Consider the following 7,989-nt stretch of genomic DNA (forward strand, 5'->3'; position numbering starts at 1 on the left):
GATTGTAATGGTCATGAAATCAAAGATGCTTTGTGATATACAAGGGTCTTTGAAGTTTGCAAAGCCCTCTCGATCTATGAGTCTTAGTTGGGTATGCCCAATACATCTTTTTGCCAAGATGTTCAATCAATTTTGTTTCTCACAAACACCTACCATGTTTGTGTGCAAGAAGGTATTGGGTGATGACATGGTAGCCTTGCTTGGAGACTAGTGGAAGACTGTAGGAGAAGGGATACATAAAGATGACACATTCAAGTGCAATATAGTAGAATCTAGTGTCTCATTTTGGTATCTCAAAGCTCGCGCCACACTACACATACGCTTCTATTATGAGCGGTGGATGAAAAAGAATAGTTGTTGGGTCCCAATGCAGGCAGATGAACAAGTTGTTTTGCCTCTCGACATATGCATTCGGTTGCCCAGTGGTGCAGTGGAAGTTGTAGGTGCAAGTAGACATTGGAGCCTCCTAAATATTAGAGAGCACCTCAATATCGTGGGAGGTGAGGATATTAGCAGAGCACAATTCAAGGTGAACAATAGGAAGATTCGAAAATGACTAGAGCCAAAGACCTTGGTAGATCCCGATTGGGATGTTAATGGTAATGGGGATTTTGAATTTTGTGAATTTTGAAGCTACTTCAAGTATGTTAATTTTGTAAAGTCCTTGCCCTGAAAAAAGTATACTGAGCAATGAATTTTTGTCTTGTAATAGCTATGAATTTCGATTTTTATATTACAGTTATAACTCAACAAATTTACTCTAAAGCTGTCTTGTATGTGCACAATAATGGTCAGCTCAGTGTAGGTACCAGGGTTCCTATTCCAAAATGGTGTTATTGCACACAGATTTACAGCACATGGTTTTTTTATGTCGATGGTTTTGGAGTCCATCCAAAATAGTATATAAAGACCAGTCCATAAGGGAATTGAGAACATAATATCTTACAACTTATAAGCTCTATACAAAAGTCACCCATGGATGCAAATTCTTCTAATGAGAGGACTGTTCCTAACAAGGTTGCTAGGCTAGCTATTTTAGCTGTTTCTTCTGATGATGACTCCTATTTCTCTATTGGGGATACAAATGATCAACCTATCTAGATATCTAAAAGCTTCAAGAAAGGCCTTGAAGATGTAGACAAACTGATAGATGAAGCCAAAGAGGTGCATTAAAGAATTCTTTAGATGATGAACAACCTAGAGAAGAAGATGGAGGAAAAATCTATCGTGCAGAATTAGAAAGGTCTTGTATCGAGGGACTTAAGCCCAATAGAAGTCATTGTAACACTTGTACTGAACTATTGTATCCTAGCAATAACTAATGTGATGAAAAATTTCTACATGGACATGTGTCTCTACAAAGTACACATAACGATTTTGAAGCAAAAGTCTTTAAAATTCAGTTTCAACCATAGATAAGTGATGAGAATAAAAATTTGAAAAGATGCAGGGGGAAAGAGAGCTTGAGCTCTTGCAAGCACACACACACACTCACAAAACCCTAATAGAGAACACACAAGGTGAGAGGCTGAAAATCTTCTTCTTCACTCAACACTCAACACACCATATACAAGATAAGAGTACACACAATATGAAAGGTACTCAACCAAATACATACAAGAAGGGTTCTCTATAGTGTGAACCCAACTAAATGAGCTGGTGCTATAACTATGCCAGTCTGTAGAATGGCTGTCACACAGCCTGTCATCCCACTGGCCGCATATCACCCATGATCTCACCAACCATGCCAATGGTGTAAGTGTGGGACCTAATGGTGTAAGTGTGGATCATCAGTGTCCACTGCCTCACTAGATGAGCTCGATATCTCAACACTCCCCGTCGAGCTCAACTCCATCTCATGTACACCAAGCGAAGCCCTTGGTGAAGATGTCAGCTACCTGATCATGTGTGCTGACACAGAGTGGTTGTTGTCTCCTTTTAAGGTATGGAATTTTTTTGTGAATCCAAAGCCTTCTTTACATGCCTCACCGCTTTCACCAGGTCCTCCACATTAGCCACCCCTGAGTCTTCTTGATTGGAAAAGTCAATGATCTTCAATCCTAGCTTTACAATAGAATTGTCCTTTCCTAGTTTACTGCCAGTCATGTCTGCTGGGTGAAAAGTGTCCAATCCTAGTTTACTGCCAGTCATGTCTGCTGGGTGAAAAGTGTCCAATGATAAGGAAAACTTATTTGCTTTTGTAGTTTCTCCTTCTGGCAATACACTGCATGTGAAGCATGGGTTTTCTCTTGCATCCACATCATCCTTAGCGCCTACCACAATCCCCATATCTCCATATGATATTGAGACAGAAACAAATGGAGGACTCCTTTGAAGTTTGCACTAGCATCGTAGCTATCCACAAATCATTTTACTCCTTCTTTGTTACTCAATTCGAAGGTTTTATCCAAATAATTCTAGGAGTGACACTTTTAGCTTGAGTTGTTATTTCGAGAGCATCCAGAGTAAAGATTGGTGCACCATGTGGTTGCGAGGTAGCGGGCGCTTTGCTAGCTTCCATTCTTGTGAAGCACAAAAAAAGTTTCAAAACCTTAGAAAAAAATGGATTTAAATGCTACATATCAAATCAAAACCTATCAAACTTAAGAAACTTAATGCATGCTACAATTATTGATGCTTCACTTAGTTTTCTTGAATAGCGGGGGCCTCACTTGCATTTACTTAATCCGTACAGAAGCTCGACTTAAGCTGGAGCCTATATCCAAGTTGTGCACTCATATGCTAGGGGTACGCTAGCATAGAGAGGCAAGGCTCAAACTCAAGTTTGAGCCTTAAGGCAAAGTTCCATGTATGGGAGTCTTGAACTTAAGTTGGAGTCTAGATCTAAGTTGTGCACTCATATGCTAGGGATACACTAGTATAATGGAGCCTTAAGCCAAGTTCCATATATAGGGAAAACCCGAACTTAAGCTAGAGCCTAGATCCAAGTTGTGCACTCATATGACAAGGGTACACCAGCATATAGAGACAAGGCTCAAGCTCAAGTTCGAGCCTTACGGCCAAGTTTTATGTAGGAGAGGCTCGAACTTAAGCTGGAGCCTAGATCCAAGTTGTGCACTCATATGCTAGGGATACGCTAGCATAGATAGGCAAGGCTCGAACTCAAGTCGGAGCCTTAAGGCCAAGTTTCATGTAAAGTTAAGCATGGAGAATGAGCCTTAACACATAAGTTCCATGTACGGGAGGTTCGATTTTTAGGTGGGGTCTCTATCCAAGTTGTGCACTCAAATGCTAGGGGTGCACTAGCATGGAGAGTAAAGGATCAAACTCAAGTTCAAGCCTTGAGGCCAGAATACACTAGCATGGAGAACAAAGGTTCAATCTGAAGTTCGAGCCTTAAGGCCGGTGTATACTAGCATCGAGAGCCAAGGCTCCAACTCAAATTTTTGAGCCTTAAGGCCGGTGTACACTAGCATGGAGAACAAAGGCTCCAACTCAAGTTCGAGCCTTAAGGTAGGTGTACACTAGCATGGAGAACAAAGGCTTAATCTGAAGGTCGAGCCTTAACACCAGGGTGTACTAGCATGGAGAGGCAAGGCTCCAACTCAAGTTTGAGCCTTAAGGCCTAGCATGGAGAACAAAGGCTCAATTTGAAGTTCAAGCCTTAAGACCGGGGTGCACTAGCATGGAGAGCAAAGGCTCAAACTTAAGTTCGAGCCTTAAGGGGCCAGGGTGCACTAGCATGGAGAGCAAAGGCTCAATCTCAAGTTCGAGCCTTAAGGGGCCGGGGTGCACTAGCATGGAGAGCAAAGGCTCAAACTCAAGTTCGAGCCTTAAGTCTGGGGTGCACTAGCATGGAGAGCAAAGGCTCAAACTCAAGTTCGAGCCTTAAGGCCGGTGCACTAACATGGAGAACAAAGACTCAATCTAGGTCGAGCATTAACACATAAGTTCTATGTAGGGGAGGCTCGAACTTAAGGTGGAGTCTATATCCAAGTTGTGCACTCAGATATGTGACACATATACCATGTTTATATAGAGAACCCTTGTCATTTAGATTATATAATGTGCACAAAGATCAGTTTCACAGGTTCTCGACATATGTGAAGATACAAAAGAGAGAAGCAAGATGTGTAAACAATCTAGACGAGCAACGATTGACAAATCGCACACTTAGCGTGCAATCAAATAAGCATTTATATTGATATAGACAATCAATTAAAGAAGGACTTACTTACTGCATAAAGTATTCAATTAGATGAGGGAACACATGCAACGCAGATGGGTGCACGAAAGTCTTTGATGTCGCACAGACGTGACAAATGCTTGAAGTATCCGATGGCATGTGGGCGTGATGGTTTTGTAGAAAACAGAGGTCGGAACCAACGCAGACGTGTCGATTGGGGGAGGAAAAGAAACTATTTGAAATGTAGGGTTGAGCGAGCACTTCAGAGACAGGAAACAAAGATGATTATTGCGTACGATGGTGATTATGAGCACTGCATGCTCACCACACAGAATCGCGTTCGCTCACCACACACAGAGTCGCTCTAGGGTTTGCAGGTCCTTTTGTTCTGGTTCAAACGCAAGGTCGGCCGGACATTCTTTTTTCGTGTGAGGTCGGTGGGGGGAAGGTGGAAGGTAGAAATTTTGTGAGGTCGATGGGGGGAAGGCGGAAGGCTGTGAGGTCGGTGGGGGGGAAGGCGAAAGGTGAAAATTTTGAATTTCTGGTTGGGGGGAAGGGGGAAAATTTTGGATTTCAAATTCGGGGGGAAGGGGGGAAATTTTGAAATTCAAATTCGGGGGAGTGGAGGGGGGAAAAGTTTGAAATTCAAATTCGGGCCGCCGGGGGGAAATTTTGAAATGGGCCGTCAGGGCCGGGGCGGAGGAGAGGGGGCCGGGTGGGCGTGCGGAGAGGTGGAGGGGCCAGGGCCGGGGTGTGCGCCGAGGCAGAGGAGGGCGGGGCACCGGACGGGAGAGGAGGGGCCGGGCGTCGCCGAACGAGAGAGGAGGGGCCAGGGTGTGCGCCGAGGAGGGCGGTGCCCATCCCAATGAAACGGTGTGGCCAGATGCAGAGGGTGATGAAGCCTACCTCTTGGGAAACTAGCATATACATGAGGTGAGGATTATCACTTCAATTGGGACCTCTTAATAGCAAACTAGCATATGAAGGTGAGGCTCAAACTTTGGTTGGAGCCTCCAAGAAAATTAGCATCTGTGGGTGAGGTTCAAACTTTACTTTGAGCTTCCTAGAGGCGAACTAGCATTCGTCGCAGGTGAGGCTCAAACTTTTGTTGGAGAAGCCTACCCTTCTAGCTAACATATGCAAACTAATATATGATGTAAGTGAGGATGATAACTTTAACTGGAGCCTCCTAGCAAACTAACATATGATGGTGAGGCTCATGGAGCCTCCTTCTAACAAGCTAGCATATGCAGGCAAGGATAAAGCTTTAGATGGAGCCTAGCCTCCTAGCAAACTAGCATTGATAGGTGAGATTCAAACTTTGGTTGGAGCCTGAACTCATGTTGAGATTGATATAGTTTACTACCGCAAAAACATCGCTTCAATCTTTCTTATTGAGATTTTGATTTTCTCAAGGATTGCAGGGCCTAAAACAAGGTGCTTCAGTGTTTCTCATTGATGGTTCTGCAAGGAAGGCATGCGGGGTTATTCATTCCATTGATGCATCTCAAACATGTGGTTTTCAATTCATTGGTGAGACATGTGCGGCAATACATGTTCAACAATACATGTGCAGCAATACATGTTCAACAAAACTTTGATGACACATTTCTCATTCCATTTGCCACAATGGATGCAAGAACAATGTCTCAAGCAGTTGGAAGTATCATCAAATGGCCATTGGTAAACCTTGTTATGGATACAGACATTACTAATACCAAAGAGGATAATTTTGCAGAACTTCTTGTTGATCAAGAAGATCACTTTATAGATAGGGAGAGCTGGAAAGAGAAAAATGCCATCCTCTAGGATGACAACAGATCTACAAAACTTGGCAATGGAGTAGTATTGCTGGTCCACCCATACGAGGCTATAAATTGTAGAGAACTAGGGGAGAGTAGCTTGGGTGTCATTATAGAAGGATCTTTTCATCCAAGTTCAACTTGTGTTTCAGGTCTGAATTTGGTTAGTTGGCCGATCAGGCAACTCACATTTGAGAATGGTAAACCATTAGTGAAGGAACAAAATCTTCTTCTATTGATGAGGGTATTCAAGATCACTTCATGCAAAAAAATATTGACAGCCTAAACAATTCAAGTGATGAAAAAGAGGATGATGATGTAGAGGGCAATGATGGCGATAGTTTTGATGACACACACCATGATGCCATGATCACTGACTATGATATCATTGAAGGAACAAATAAGAAAAGGAGCTATGTCCATAGGGTAAGGGTAATGAAAAATTACGATAAAACCCATGGAGCTAGCGAAAATTCACAACGTCGCAACCATTGATTGTTGTTGCGAGAAGCGATGTCAATTTGGAGATAGATCCAAAATCATGCAAGCTAGGGTACACTTTTGGGGACAGAGCTATAGTACACGATACACATTTGTACTGAGATTGCATGGGCATGGCCTATAGACAAGGTCAAGATGACGAGTGCTTTGAGTTCACATTTGATGGGAAGAAGGTTTGTAGTAAAGCATGGTATGTAATGCATGGCATTGGTACGTCAACGTTCTATAGGCTCAGAAAGAAGTTCGTGAATGGTGTATGTAATGTCAGTCATGGCAACAGTGGGATAATACGGAAGGGCATGACACATGTTGAGATGGCAAAATCAATCATACAGGGCTTCATAGATAATAATGCCTATCAAATGCCACATAGGTCAAGGACAACTATGCATGGAGCCCGCAAGACCCAACGTGTTCTACCAGCAATGTACAAATAGGTGAACATATTGCGTGAAGTGAATGACACACTTGTCTCATTCAAATACCGGCCACTGTCACAACCATCATTCTCAAGATTGTGGAACACAGAGTTCAAGACAGTTAGTTTATCAAAAACCAACACCTTCTCAAAATGTGACATTTGTACGGAAATCAAGGTCAAGTTGGAATCAACAAAAAATCAAGAGGAGCGTGCCAGATACAGGGCACACATGTTGCAACAAATGAGTTGTAGAAATCTATACTATGCTTGGAGGAGCTCTTCCGAAATGAACCCAAATAGGTATTTGTGTACTATACATGATAAGATGGACCAGAGCAAGACTGCCATACCACAAATTAAACCAGTTTCTAAATCTCTCAATGGGGTTGAGAGGCTTCCAGTATCCTTAACAGGAATGCTCACTCATGGACATGGACAAACAGCTTATGGTCACTTTGCCTTGGGGTTATGGCCAAGTGATCCCAACTTCACAATTTCATCTCTCTCAAAATGTTTAAGAAACTTAGAAAGAGGAGAGCAACACATGTATGGTGACTTGAGCTTACAGATGATGAACCACGAATAAATCTTTTTGATTGTGTTTTGTCTACTATGGCCCTGTATCAGCATATGGAAGTGCTGAAGGAGAGAAACGCATATTACAAGCAGAGCATTAAGGATGCAGATGCAGAGACAGAAGCAAATGTGGATACAGAGGGAAATTGTTCTTCACATATGTAGTCAGTTTTTCATACTAACACACATGTGCTGGATAGGGGCAATGGAAATGCCTCAAGTTTAATGCCATCGAATTCAACGACATTTTTCAAGAGATTTGTTGCAATTTGACAATTGTGGTTCTGAAAATAAGAACTGTTATGTATTTGCCTATCTATCCCTATTGGTTGCACGAGGAGTGTTTGACATGGTGCAGCTTGGTTTTCTTATGGTTGGTCATACTCATGAAGATATTGATGCATTGTTTAGTCGCTTCTCTGAGAAGTTGAGGAAACAAACCATTTTCACATTTCCACATTTGATGAAGATCTTTAATGAGTGTGTTAGCATGCATCCAGCACCCTTTCTCCTACAAAAGGTGGCAGACTTCAAAGGCTTTG

The sequence above is a fragment of the Cibotium barometz genome, chromosome 61 (assembly GCF_041138505.1).
Source record: "Cibotium barometz isolate CiBa-2024 chromosome 61, ASM4113850v1, whole genome shotgun sequence".
In the NCBI taxonomy this organism is placed as follows: Eukaryota; Viridiplantae; Streptophyta; class Polypodiopsida; order Cyatheales; family Cibotiaceae; genus Cibotium; species Cibotium barometz.